General features: G+C 36.1%; 1 protein-coding gene across 5 annotated transcripts in view; it reads right to left on the reverse strand.

Annotated features, from left to right (window-relative positions):
- LOC143648410 (OX-2 membrane glycoprotein-like) overlaps positions 1-15,795 on the reverse strand; it is a 48,818-nt gene that overhangs the window by 15,279 nt on the left and 17,744 nt on the right. The gene's annotated exons all lie outside the window — the stretch shown is intronic.

A 15,795-nucleotide genomic window follows, 5' to 3' on the forward strand; every position in this document is an offset into this window, starting at 1 on the left:
GTACTTTTTTTTTTACCAGAACCTGCAAAGTTCTGCATGTTTTAGACGCTGCCAACATTTCCAATACCAAGTTTGTCCAACAAAGATCTATACATTTGTAAAATACAATAAAAATGAATTACTAGACAAATGAAATAAAAATAAGAGATGTACAAAGTAGAACCCATTTTAAATTATTACATTTGGCAGACATAAAATTATTCTGTCAAATTGCTACCATAGCATCTAAGCAATTATTCTCAATTCTGTATTCTTTTTGTCGCAGACTGAAAATAAACAGTTCTTGGATGGTATTTTACTTCCTAGCTGCTAAAACAAATACTATACAATGGGCTGGCTTAAACAATGAAGAATTTAGTGACTCGTGGTTTTGAGGCGAAGAGAAGTCCAAAACCAAAGCATCAGTAAGGCAATTCCTTCTCCCTGAAGTTTGAGACATTCTGAGTCTGCCTGCCAGAAATACTTGGACTTTAGCTTTTCTGTCATATGACAATATCCATGGTGATGACTTCTCCTTTCTCCTCTAGGTCCCATTGATTTCCGGCTTCTTCTGGTGTCTTTCTCCCCTTGCCTGATTTCCTTTGCTTATAAGAACTTCAGCCATACTGGATGAAGGTCCACCCTCATTCATTTTGGGCACGCTTGAACTAGTAACATCTTCAGTGGTACTATTTACAAACATGTTCACTTCCTGTGTTAGTTTGCAAGCTGCTGGAATGTGATATACCAGAACTGGAACAGCTTTTAAAAAGGGGAATTTAATAAGTTACAAGTTTACAGTTCTAAGCCTATAAAATCGTCCAAACTAAGGCATCCAGGGAAACACATCTTAATTCAAGGAAGGCTGATGGGTCTGGAGCACCTCTGTCAGCTGGATAGTCACGTGGTTGGCATCTGCTGGGCCCTTGCTCCTGGGCTCCATTGTTTTCAGCCTCTTTTGCTGTGGGGATTCCTCACTTTGCTTCTCCTGGACTGCCTTTCATCTCTTGGCTTCCCTTGGCTCCCTCCAGGGTCTGGCTTGCTTAAGCTTTCACAGTGACATCTGCTGGGCTCCAAACATCAGTATCTCTGTTCTCCAAGTGTTGGCATCTGTGTCCACTCTGCTCTGAAGTTACTGTCAATGTTGTCATTTCTGACTCTCTCCAAAATGTTTCTTCTTTTAAAGGATTCCAGTAAACTAATCAAGGCTCACCTGGAATGGGTGGAGTCACATCTCCATCTAATCAAAGGGTCACATCCACAATTGGGAGCACCATATCTGCCTGGAGACAGTCTAATCAACAGCTTCCAACATACATTTTTGAATCAGGATTAAAAGAAACAGCTGCTGCCACAAGATCAATCCAGGAATAAAACATGGCTCGTGTGGGGTACCTTACATTTTCAAACCAGCACACATCCAAAGAACCAGGGGCTGGAACCTGCACATACCTTTTGTGGGAGACATGATTCAATTCCAGCAGATGAACAACCATCCTCAAATGTCTTTTCAGCAATATTGCTTGAAAATATTAATGGCTTTTCTGCCTTTTAGAATTCCACACTTGCAATTCTTTTGGTAGGAGCCACCCCTTCCTCTTTTCCTGCCTTGATCTTTCCATTCAGGTCTCTGATTAAATGTCACCACCTCAGAGAAGGCTTCCCTAACAAATTCCACATAAGCAATCCCTTCCCCAAATTATTCTCTTTTCTTTGCATCTTGCATATTTCCTCATAGATACTTTTCTGGTGTTTTAATAATATATACTTGTTTGCTGATTTGTTCCTTGTCTCTATTCCCTATCAGAACAGTAATGTCCTGTTTAATTCACCATAACATAATCACTGGTAATTACACATGACTAAGTTTTAATAAATATTTGTAAAATGAATGGATGAATGAATAAAATTAGTATCTCTTAGCCTCGGTTTTATCACCTATAAGAGGGAAATCACATATTTCTCATAGAAAGAATTAAATGCAATAGTACATGAAGTGCCTTTCATGGTATAAGAACAATATATGTATTTTACAAATATAAATTTTTAAACTATCCATGAAGATGAAGAACTATAAATTTAAAATGTCAACTTTTCCAGTGACATAGGAAACGTTTAAGTAGTCATTTAAAGTGTAGGGTGGCAAGTTAAGGAATGATGGTAACTGATGAGGAAAATATGCTTACAACTAGGAAACTTGTTTGAATCTTTCATTGCTAACCACCATTCAGTGCTTGATATATAACTGATTTGCAAAGCAAATATTCCAACACTCAGTTTCGTTATGCCTTTTCTAGTATGTCAAATCCAATTCCATTAGATATGGCCATGCTCTAAAACTTGATTTAGTAAATACTACAGTTTACTTATTTTCTATTATCCTTTGTATAGCTACCAAACACATTTTTAAAAATGTGGTCTCTTTCAAATAAATAGGGTTTAAAAAGCGAAAAAAATCAAACAAATAAATAAGGTTTCTCCTTGAAGAGAAGGTGGCATGTTATCCTAGCATGAAACCAGAGTGGCAAAGAACACTATTTCATAAAATAAACAACCATTATAACCATAATGCAAGAAATTCAAAGCTTGCTACCACGGTTTTATTTGAATGCAATTAATACTATCCCCAAATTCTGAAATCTCCAAATAAGATACGCCCTTAAAAATTATCCATTCCATGGCAGAGTTCTCGCCTGCCATGCTGGAGACTGGAGTTCGAATCTTGGTGCCTGCCATGCAAAAATAAAAGATCCACTCCAGTGGGTTTAGGCAACTTGACACAACCATATCAGGAACTCAACAGGTATAAAATGTGCCACAAACCAGAATCTTGCGACTTCTAATGATAACAACTCCGCATTTCATTTTATATACAGGCTTGGCTTTTTGAGGAAACCATCAATAGCTAAAGTGGATTTCAACCTTCCATGGGATGGGTGAATTAATTCTACCATATAACACTTTCCTTAAAAAAACAAAAATTCCCACAACTATTTAAATACCTCCAAGGAACTTGAGCTACTTCTTGAATATACCAAGCTCCTTTACTTTAAAATAATTTGTCCTAGATATCTCTTTGTAGAAGAGATATGTCACATGAACACCCATTTAAATACAATACCCATTATGTCGTTCTTTCAACCCAATCACATTCCTACTTCCAAAGTTTTCCCTTCTCAGATCTAAGCATTTTCTTTCCTCTAAGAGATATGTCTAAGCACTTTGAGCTATCAATTAGCAAAGATCAGTAACAGATTCCATAATTTTTGTATGACTTGTTGCCTAGAATTCAGAATAACAATCAAATAATAAATGATTATCTTTCGAGAGCACCAGAATAAAATTAATCTTCAGCTTAGTTTTGATTAATTGGTTAATTAACTTTGATTTTACATGTGGTCCATAAAGATTTTTCCTTTTTATAAAAGTTCCTGTTTCAAGCATATTCTTCCCTGATCCCAGCAAGACATGCTTTATTCACAGCCCTTAATAAAAGAGAACCTTTTAGGATTCTTCCGAACTCTAAAATGCCTAAGGACCACCTGAGGTACTGGTTAATTTACAGATCCCCAGGACTAACCTAGACAATCTGATTCATTGTCTTTTCATGTGACCCAGTAATATTTTTTCAAAAAAAAAAAGAATAAAAATGAGCTCTACAAGTGATGCTAGTAAAGGTGGTCTGTAATCTATTCTCTTTTGGAGGTATGGCAGACTGGACTGGGAGTGAGCTCTTCATCCAGGGAAAGTTAATTCTAGGTTAATCAGAATTCCATGAGCAAGAATAGAACAGGTAAATCAATTGGTTTCCCCTCTTGTAACTCTGAATGAAGAAATAAGAGAAAAAAAGAAGCTAGCCGTTAGCCTTAGAGCTGGATAACTGTATTGGGTAATCTATGAATTAATGTTACAAGGGAACAGAAACTAGTAGATAGCAAAATCATAAGCAAAGCACAAACAATAGCAGTGAAGAAATCGTGTAGTGAAGATTCAATGGTAAGCTGGAGAAACTAGATGAAAAATCCACGAATCACTGCCGCTGGGTCCTCTAGAGTGGCCTTGTGTTTACAACCACCTGCAGGTGGCTGTTCTTGAGGTCTGACAGTTTAGTTTCCCCCAGAAATCCATCTACACATGTTCTTCCAGTAACAGCTCTCCCTCCACCCTCTGATGGACACTAGCTTTAGTAACTGTTCCTCCTACATCCCCCCAAAATAGCCTATCCAAAACAGTTTCTCTTTTTCAAAAAAGAGAAGAAAAAAAGGTTCCAAATGTCAAGAAACAAATTTTAGGCACCACAAGTTCATTGTAGTATGCACAGGCTTTTTGTCCAAATACTTCTATCCATGTGTTCAAACAAAATCAGATAACCTCTGAAATTCTCTTCCTGAAATCTGCCTAACTGCTGCAACTATTCTATCCCCATGTCTCTCCCTCCACCAGAATAATTATTGAGCAAGCAGGAACTGTCTGAATCAATTATTTCAAAACTTTGGAGTCCAGTAGAACTGGAAGAAGAGTGGGAGGAAGAGGCTGGTAAATTACAGTAAATTGCTTTCTCCATGCAGCAGTTTCAGTGCCCAGCCCCTACTCCTATAGCAGGCAGCAGTGAAGTCCAACCTCTGGCTCAGTTTCTTGGTGCCAGAAAGGGATGTAAAGCCTCCACTTTCCCAAGATGCAGGGTGGACATGGGACAATTGCTGAAAACAACATTTGATGAGCTTCTTTGGATTAGCAAGAGTAAACCAACGCATTATGTACAAGGAGGTCTCAATTAGATTTTGTGCCGATTTCTCATCAGAAATCATGGAGGCAAGATGGAAGTGAGTTTAAATACTTAGAGTGCTGAAAGAAAACAATCGCCAAAAAGTAATTTTATATCTGGTGAGACTTTCTTGCAAAAATGTTGAAATGATTAAAACTTTCCTAGATAAATGAAAGTTGAGGCTGTTTATTACCAATAGATCTAACCTACAAGCAATGCTACAGGGAGTTCTTCAGACTGAAAGGAAGGACACTAGACAGTAATTCAAAGCAGCATAAATAAAACAGGTAGGTAACCATTGGGATAATTATAAATGCCAGTACAATTTTACTGTATTTTTTGGTATGTAACTCCTTTTTTTACTTTTTACATGTGCTAAACTGTGAATGCATAAAAGTAATGATAAATCAATGGTTGTGGACATACAATGTATAAAGATACAATTTAGAAAGGTGGGGTATAGGAATGGTGTATGCATAGGCAACTGAAGCCAAGTTGGTTTTAAATTAAATATGATTGTCATATATTTAGGATGTTATATTTTAACCCCATTTAGCAGAGAAAATATATGAAAAATATATCCAGAAAGGAATGAGAATGGATTAATACGATATAATACCAAAAAAAAAAAAAAACCCAAACATGAAAGTAGGCATTAACAAAAGAATTGAGGTACAAAAAAGGTATGAGACTTAAAAAGACTAAGTCGCAAAATGGCAGAAGAAAGCCTTGTATTATCAGTAGTGACTTTAAATGTACATGGATTAAGCTCTTTAGTCAGAAGGCAGAGATTAGCAGAATGTATAAAAAAAGCATGACCCAACTATAAATGAACTACAAAAGACTCACATTCAATTCAAAGACATAAGCAGTTTGAGGTGAAAGGATGAAAAAAAAAAACCATGCAAGTAGTAACCAAAGATAGCTGGGGCAGCTATACAAATATCAGATAAAATAAAATGTAAGTTAAAAAGCAGCTGAGTGACAAAGACAGTCATCATGTACTAATAAAAGGGTCAATTCACCCAAGAAGACATAGCAATCACAAATATATATGCACCTAACAACAAAGCCCCAAAATATATGAAGCAAATACTGACAGATTTTAAGGCAAAAATTGACAGTTCTACATTAATAGTAGGAAACTATATACACCACTTTCAATAATGGACAGAAAATCTAGACAGAAGATCAGTAAGTAAATATAAGACTTGAATGATACTCTAAGTCAACCAGATCTAAAAGGCAGAGATAAATCACTTCACCCAATAACAATAGAATATACATTCTTTCGAGTGCATATGGATCATTCTCCAGGATAGAACATATGTTGGGTCACAAAACAAGTCCCAATAAATACACAAATATTGAAATCTTCTGATGTATCCTCAATGATCACAATGGATTGAAGCTAAAAATAAACAACAGAGGGAGAAAAAGAAAATTCACAAATACGTGGAATTTAAACAACCAGTGTTTTAGAAAGAAATAAAAGAAAAATTATGAATTATCTTGAGGCAAATGAAAATGAAAATACACCATGATACAACTTTTGGGATGCAGCAAAGGCAGTGCTAAGAGAGAAATTTATAGCTCTAAATGTGCTTACATTAAAAAAAGAAGAAAAGATTTCAAATTAGTGCCCTAACTTCAAAATTGGAAGAACTAGAAAAAGAAGAGCAAATTAAACTCAAAGTGATGAGAAGAAAGGAATAAAAGTGATTAGATGGAGATAAATGAAATAAAGAATTTTAAAAAATAGAGAGAACAAACAAAAGCAAAATTTGGTTCTTTGAAAAGATCAATAAAATTGACAAACTTTTAGCTAGATTGATGAAGAAAAAAAATCGAGAGAGAATGCAAGTAACTAAAATCAGAAATGAAATGGGGAACATTACTACCGACTCCACTAAAATAAAAAAAAGACTATAAGAGAATACTATAAGCAACTAAACACCAAAAAATTAGATAACTTAAGTGAAATGAAAAAATTCCTAGAAACAAACAAACTATCCATAGCGACCTCAAGAAAAAATAGAAGATCTCAACAAATCAATAATGAGTAAAGAAATTGAATTAGTAATCAAAAACTGACCAAGAAAGAAAACCCCAGAACCAGATGGCTTCACAGGAGAATTTTACCAAATGTTCCAAGAAGAATCAGCTGTAATCCTGTTCAAACTCTTCCAAAAAGTTGAAAAGAAGGGAACACTCCCTAATTCATTCTACAAAGCCAGCATCACCCTCATACCAAAGCCAGATAAAAATACCACAAGAAAAAAAAATTACTGACCAATATTTCTTATGAACATTGACATAAAAATTCTGAACAAAATACTAGCAAATGAATCCAACAGCATGTTAAAAGAATTATACACCATTATCAAGTTGAATTTATCCCAAATTTGCAAAGGTAGCTCAACACAGAAAAATCAGTTACTGCAATACACCACATTAATGGAATGAAGGGGGAAAAAAGACATGGTCATCTCAATTTACACAGAAAAGGCCTTTGACAAATCCCAGTACCCTTTCTTGATAAAAGTTTAGAAAACCAGGAAAAGAAGGAAGCTGCCACAAAATAATAAAGGGCAAAATGAAAAACTAAGAGCTAACATCATACTCAATGGTAAAGGAATGAAACCTTCCTCTCTAAGATCAGGAACAAGACAGGGATGCCCACTGTCACCACTGTTATACAATATTGTACTGGAAGTTCTAGCCAGAGCAGTTAAGCAAGAAAAAATAAAATAAAGTAAAAGGCATCCAAATTAGAAAGGAAGAAGTAAAATCTTCCCTATTGGCATAAGACATGATTCTGTATACAGAAATCCTGAAAAAATCCACAATAAAGCCCCTAGGACTAATAAATGAATTTAGCAAAGTGGAGACATACACGATCAACACCCAATAATCAGTAGTGTTTTTATATACTAGCAATGAACAATCTGAGGAGGAAATTTAAAAAAAAATCTATTGACCATAAGAACTAAAAAGAATCAGATATCTAGGAATAAATCTAACACAGAAAACTACCAAACATTGCTAAAAGAAATAAAAGAAGATCTAAACAGGACAGTGCAATAGTGGCTCAGTGGCAGAATTCTCGCATGCCATGCCAGAGACCCAGGTTCGATTCCCGGATTCTGCCCATGCCAAAAAAAGAAGAAGATCTAAATAAATGTACCAACATTCTGTGCTCATGGATTGGCAGGCTAAATATTGGTAAGATGGCAATTCTACCTAAAATTATTACCAGATTCAATTCAATTCCAATCAAAATTTGACCAACCTTCTTTGCAGAAATGGAAAAGTCATTCACCAAATTTAATTATAAGGGGACTCAAACAGACAAAACCATCTTGAAAAAAAAGAAAAAAAGTTGAAGACTCACACTTCCTGATCTTAAAACTTATTACAAAGCAAGAGTAATCAACAGTGTGGTACTGGAACAAAGACAGACATTTAGACCAATAGAATCAAACCAAGAGCTCAGATATCAGCCCAACTGATTCTGACAGTGGAGCCAAGACCACTTAATTGGAAAAGACTATCTCTCAACAAATGGTGCTAGAAAAACTGGATCTCCATTTGCAAAAGAATGAAGGTGGATCCCAAATCAAAATGGATTAAAGACCTAAATATAAAAAGCCAGAATTATAAAACTCCTAGAAGAAAATAGAGGGAAACATCTTTGAGCCCTTGTGTTAGGCAATGGTTTCTTAGACTTTACACCCAAAGCACAAGCAACAAAAGAAGAAATAGATAAATGAAACCTCATCAAAATTAAAAATGTCTGAGTTTCAAAGGGCTTTATCATGAAAGTAAAATTGACAAGCTATGCAATGGGAGAAAGATTTTGGAATCCACATATCCAATAAGGTTTAATATCAAGAATATATTTAAAAACTTTGAACTTTAGCAACAAAAAGACACACCTCAATTTAAAAATAGGCAAAAGACTTGAGTAGACATTTTTCCAAAGAAGATATACAAATGACCAAAAGCACATGGAAAGATGCTCAACAGCATTAGCTATTATGGAAATGTAAACAAACCACCGTGAGATATCATTTCACACCAATTAGAATTACTACTATTAAAAAAAAACAAAATTTTAAGTGTTGGAGAGAGGATGTAGAGAAATAGTAACACACGTTCATTGCTGCTGGGAATGTAAAATGGTGCAGCCTCTGTGGAAGATAGTTTGGGAGTTCCTCAGAGAGTTAAGTACAGAACTACCGTATGACCTGACATCCTACTTCTAGGTATATACCCAAATGAGAGCATGGAGTTGAGCAGATATTTGCACACTAATGTTCATAACAGCATTATTCACAACTGCCAAAAGACCAAAGTAACCCAAATGTGCATCAATTGATGAATGGATAAACAAAATGTAACATTATCCAGCCCTAAAAAGGAATGAAGTCCTCAAACATGTGATAACATGGATGAACTTCGAAGATACAGTTTTGAGTGAATAAGCCAGATGCAAAAGGACAAATATTATTTGATCTCGCTGATATGAAAAAATTAGAAAAAGCAAAGTCATAGAGTCAGAATTTAGAATACAGGTTACTAGGGGATGGGGTTACTAGGATCAGTGCAGGGAATATGGATTAAGGCTTACAATGTGCAGAGTTTCTATTTGGGATGATGGAAATGTTTTGGTAATGGATGGTGGTGATGGTTGCACAATATTGGGAATGTAATTAACATTACTAAATTATATATTTTAATGTGGTTAAAAAGGGAACTTTAGGTTGTATATATGTTATGAGATAAAAATTTTTTAAAAAATGCCTGGAATAGCACAGCACAGTGAACTATAAGTTCAGCCATAATCTATAATTAGTAGTACAATTATAAAAATATACTTTCATCAATTGTAACAATGTACCATACCAATATAAAGCATTAATAAAAGGGTGGTATACAGGAACCCTGAATTTTCTGCAGGATTTTCTGTGACCCACAACTTCTCTAAAAAACATAATTAAAAGAAAACAATGAGAAAACAGTTTAATGATGTTCAGAAAAGTCTAACCTTCATTTACAGTAAAAACCTGGATAAGATAAAAAAAAATTAGATTCAACTAATGAATGCACTTATGTCCCTCCAACATAGTTTCAAAAAGGTGTCTAATGGAAAAATGCATGTTGACCTTTGAATATCTGAGCCCTTTCTGCAAGCATGACTGGTATCTGGTCAGTAAGCTCCACTGAGGTCTTCTGGTATGATGCTCCAAGAGCAGCTCAGAAATCCCCATTTTAACAAGTTATGGTAATGTGGAATAGACCAGAGTTTTGATCCTGAGGAGTGAGTGAACTTGACTATGACTAACACATTAAAGGAAGTAAGAATTGCTTCCTTCTGTGAGGGCTTGAATTAGAGAGAAGCAGGGGATCTGTAAAAATTGAGACTCTAAGACCAAAAAAAACCAAGATCCTCAGTTCTCTGTAAATTACAGTTAGTGATGATTACGGCGAAGCAGAAGTAACATTTGATTAATAGTCTTGGTAGACAAAATATACCAAATCTTGAGAATGAAATCTTGCCTGACTGGAAGGAGATGAGACATGAGTAAGAAAGCCAAAGCAATGTGGTCAGAGGTTCCGACCAGGGCCTGATGTTCTCTGACCTGGAGTTAACTATGAATAAATCTAAGGCTATAGTATATTAAAAAATGGATGTTTGGGGAAATCAGTAAACTGCTCCCCCACTTCTGCATGCCCCATTCCTCTTAGCCTTTATAATAGGCATAGTAATGACCCCCCCGACCCCCGTCAATATCCTCATCTTAATTCTAGAAATGTGTGAATATGTCACCTTACATGGCAAAAGAGATTTCGCAAGTGTGATTTAATTAAGGATCTCGAGATTTTCCTGGATTATCTGGTGGGCCCATGTAATCACAATACTCTTTCTCAGGATAAGTGGGGGAGGCAGGAGAGTTAGAGTCAGAGAAAGAGATGTGAGAAAGACCTGACTGGCCATTGACAGTTTTGAAGACGGAAGGAATGCAGGCAGTCTCTAGAAGCTAGAAATCGCGAGAAAAGGATTTTCCCTTTGAGCCTCCAGAAAGGAATGCAGTCTGACTGAAATCTTTAGCCCAGTGAGATCCATGTCAGACTTCTGACTCCCATAACCTAAAGGCAATAAATTTGTCTTGTTGGAAGCTACCAAATTTCTTATAATTTGTTACTGGAGCAAAGGGATCAAAGGAAACTAATACAGCATTTTTGATGCTGCACCCTTATTCAAGTGAACTTGAAAATTTTCATGAAGTGACTCAAATTGTTTCCAGAGTCAATTTCTCCCAGTAGTGGCTTAAAGCTTGAACTCAGGGCAAAGTTTAGTAGTAGGGATGTGACTATTTTGCTGATGCTATTTTTGACTGAATGGGCATTTAATTCCTGAGTAGAAGAGGGAGATGTCTTGACTTCTGGAAGTATTCCTGACTTGTAGCCTGACACGCAGAGTGTGGGTCAGCTGACCTCCCATGGGTTTGGGTGTTAGAAGAACAGCAAAAAATAGCTCCAGGAAGGAAAGTCTAGGTTTCAGGGATCTGTTGGTTAATGACTTTGTGATCAATTATGCTATGCCAGTTGGTAGCATTTGTACCCATGAAAGGGTAAAAGTTTTGCAGAATATAGATTTGGAATGCAAGATTTCTCCCAAGCAATGCTGACCTAGAAGTTCAATAAAGATTCCCTAATCCTTTCCCCATAAAAGCATCACATTTCTTTCGCCTGGAATTAGGAAGAAACTAATGGAGGGGGGGATGTGGTAGTTAGATTCAGGAGTCAACTTGGCCAGGTAAAGGTGCCTAGTTCTATTGCTATGGACATGAGTCAATGGCATGTGAACCTCACATGTTGGTGATTACATCTGCAGTCGGCTAGGAGGCATGCCTGCTGCAATGAATGATGTTTGATTTAATTGGCTGGTGCTTAAATGAAAGAGCTCAACATAGAACAGCCCAAGCAGCTTAGCATCCCTCATCTCAGCACTTGCAGGTCAGCCCAGGCCTTTGGAGATGCAGAAAGGAATCACCAAAGGAAAAGTTGTTGGAACCCAGAGCCCTGGAGAGAAGGCCAGCAGAGATCATCCTGTGCCTTCCCATGTAAGAAAGAACCTCAGTTGAAAGTTAGCTGCCCTTCCTCTGAAGAACTATACGTTAACTAAATAAATCCCCTTTTATTGAAAGCCAATCCATCTCTGGTATGTTGCACTGCGGCAACTAGCAAACTAGAACAGAGGATTCCTACTCATCTATCTTTCATCTGGAAAGCACAAGTACAACTATTTAGCAAAGCAAAGATTCTTGTGCTTTTTTAAAAAACAAATATTCTTGCTAATGTCCTTCCAAGAATCAGTTTCACCATCACAAAGTGTTGATTGAGTACCTCTGATGTTTGACATAGTGCTAAGCTTAAAGAGAAATTTACATGTTCACTCTAAGAATATAGCATTTTACTAACTTTACCATTTCTATCATTGCAAAGAGCTCATTTGTAGGATAGATTATTGTAGAAGTAAAGCAAAGACAACCAAGGTAATTTTACGGATAACATGGGGACAAAAGAATGCTTCTGCATGAAATAGCCCAACGCTTAAAGAAAAAGTGAAGTGTGGGGTATGCATTTCTCCCCTTACTGCCTAATTTTTTTAAATCCTTTTCCATCTCAGCCTTGACCTAACTCAAAATAAACAAAAATTCTGCTTCAAATAAAGATGTCTAAAAACTACATGATTGTCTATGATGATCTGCCCCATTTTTTCTGAAAAGCATGTAACAATTGTTGGTTAACTAAGGGGAAACGAAAGAATATTATCAATTCCAAATTCAACTTCATTGTAGTATATCTGGAAAGGAAATATTTATGACACCTAACTTGGTTTTTATATAAAGTACTACTGTAAGAATGGTGGAAAATTACTCTGGGAAATTTTAATTCTTTCTCACTTTCTATTTCAGTAAGAAAGTGCTAGATTCACGAAAGAGAAAAGATTACTACTTGCAAACTTATTAGCCTTACTGTTATAGTCTCATGGGAAATAACTGTGATGACTCTATTATGAATAGTAAAAAAAGAAATGACCTTAACCTCATACCTTCTCCCAGAGCACAGCTTTACAATAGAAAAAAAACAGCATCCAGCTCTCTGGCAAGTCTACAGGATGACTATATGATAAATCAGCATCTATATAAAAGCAACATCAGCATAATTAGAGATCTCCCTTCTGTGCAGAAATGTAGAATTTGCTTGTTTTTGTGGGCATTGAGTGAATGATGGTGATCACAAATAAACTTTTTATGTTTAATTTGGCATTTCTCCAAGAGTTAACCTTACCTACCAAACATACCTTACATACCAGATTTTTCTTACTGCAACTGGACAACTCCCAGAGATGTTCTCTTGTCTACTCACACTCAAGAGAGTCAAGAACTGATTCACTCATGTCCTCATCTTTTGCTCCCTACAATTTCTGAACAGATACACGTGCACATACAGTCATATACACTCACACATGTGAGCACTCACTCAGCTTCCCTTCATCACTTTCCCAGCTGCTAAAAACAAGTGCCTTACAATGGGTGGGCTTAAACAATGGAAATTTATTTTGGCTCACTGTTTTAAGGATAGCAGTCAAAAATTGAGACGTCATCGAGACCATACTTTCTCCTATAAGACTGTGGCATCATTGGGCTAGCTACTGGTGATCCTCAGTCCTTGGCTTCTCTGTCACATGGCAGTGCACATGGTGATGTCTTCTCCTTTCTCTTTCAGGTTCTGTTGACTTCCTGTTCCTCGCTGCTCCCCATGGCTTTTTTTCCCCCTCTTGTCAGACTTTTACTCTTCTCATAAAGGACTCCAGTAATCTGATTAAAGCCTAATCTGAATCAGATGAGCTATTGTTTTTTTTTTTTAACATGGGCAGGCACCGGGAATCAAGCCTGGATCTCCAGCATGGCAGGTGAGAACCCTGCCTGCTGAGCCACCGTGGCCCGCCCATTTGGGCCATATTTTAACTGAAGTAACATCTTGAAGAGATCTTATTTGCACAGGAATGGATTAGGATTAAGAACCTGTTTCTCTGGGATTTATAACTCCAAATCACCACACCATGCAAAAGGTTTATGTTTGTAGGAAATGATGGGAAAAAAATAAGAAAAAGGAAATAAAAGTAAAGGTAAGGAAAAATGAAAGGCAAATGTGAGAGAACGATTACTCCCTTATAAATTGATTATCAGAATTTGTTATTTGAAAAAATAAAAACGTGCCACTCTCTTCTATGACTTCCTTGCCGTTCTTCCAATTGGTGTGTAACTTAAGTTTTGGTTTTCATAAACTAGTATTTCCTTGGGCCTGAGTGTTTAAACCTCCAGGATAACTGATACTTTGTTTTGCTAGCTGCAACCACATGGAACAAAATTATGTGGCTGTTAAATTTTTGCAACCAGTCGAAAAATACAGTCACTTAAAATATGCCATTGAACATTCAATGAAACGAACTGAATTGCACATACGTCATGAAGATATAATAAGTAATGGCAATCCTAGTGCTTATAAGAGTTAACAGTTTTGGATGTCTTTTTCATAAATAAGGTAAAGCTTGGGCACAGAGAAAAGCTGCCTCTTTTTGCTTCAAGAATGGAGGAATGAATTGAATATTGTGAACCGATTAACAGCACGAAATTATATATCTGATATATATATATCAGATGGTTTAAGGGGGACGTTTTAGCTGTTTATCTCTTACTAGAATAAAAATTTTTATTTTTATTCACAAAATACTGTGAGCCCTATTGTGAACAATAGATTAGGGTTAATAGTACAATTATAAAATGATCTTTCATGAATTGTAACAAATGTACCACATAAGGTGTTAAGAATAGGGTGGTAAATGGAAGCTTGCATGATTTTTCTGTAAACTTACAACTTCTCTAATTTAAAAAAAAAATGAATTGAACAATCACATTTCCCAGAAAATTCATGACTTTCTTAATGAACAAAGGGCTTTTTTTTTCTCAAATTTCCCTTTCTAGTGGAATTTACCTTGAACTTGAATAGATATTATAAGAATCTTGCCCACGAGGGACTTTTTAAAAAGAATTTGAACCTTTATACTTCTCTGCTTCCAGCAGTAACAACAGCAGTAAAGTCAGAATATAATAAATACAACAGCTTCTCTCGAGTCAGGACTCCAGTGTCCTGGTAATAACCGGAAAAAAAAGTCAGCAGAAGTAAGGAGACAACGGGTCTAGTCCTAGATCTGCTGGTAATTAACTATGACCTTAGGGAAGTCACCTTCACTCTCTGGGTTTCCTTTCAGAAAAGTAATTGGAAAAGTGAACTATTCGGATATGGTAGAATCGAATAACCTTTCTACCTTTGACATTCTGTGGTACATTTATGAGTTTTGCATGCTTTATATTTATGTACAATAGACTGATCTGATCTGCAATCTCCTTCTGTGGAAAGAACAAATATATTTGCCTACTTATGCAAAGGAGTCATTGATACTGAAACTTTGTTGCCAGTTTTACAGCAATCAATCTGGTATTTGTATAAGGTTCATGCAAAATAAAACATTCACCAACCTAGAACATGAAAGCTATCAGTCAATGAGACATAAAACAAAAAGGAATAAAAAGGTAGCATTTGAGTGAAATTTTTAATGAAAATCTAAAATAACACTCAAAGCCAATTTTTTTTCTTTCCTAATCCTATCCTTCAGTCATCTAAGATGGAAGGAATTCCCAAATCTCCCCTTCACCCTAAGAAATTCCCATTACCACTACATAAACTGCAGCTTTGCATTTGTTTTTAAAAATTATGCACTGTTTTCAGAAATCAGAGAAATTTAATTCTCTCTCCCCGAATAGCTCACACCTCTTGTTTTATAACATCTCTTATTTTATGGTGTCTCACAATATTCTGGACTCGACGGTTATGAGTTACTGAATTTACATCAGGGGGAAGGGAAAAATCACTTGAAAAATCTATCTATCCATCCATCTACCCATCCATTCACTCAT

Source organism: Tamandua tetradactyla, chromosome 10 (genome assembly GCF_023851605.1).
Source record: "Tamandua tetradactyla isolate mTamTet1 chromosome 10, mTamTet1.pri, whole genome shotgun sequence".
In the NCBI taxonomy this organism is placed as follows: Eukaryota; Metazoa; Chordata; class Mammalia; order Pilosa; family Myrmecophagidae; genus Tamandua; species Tamandua tetradactyla.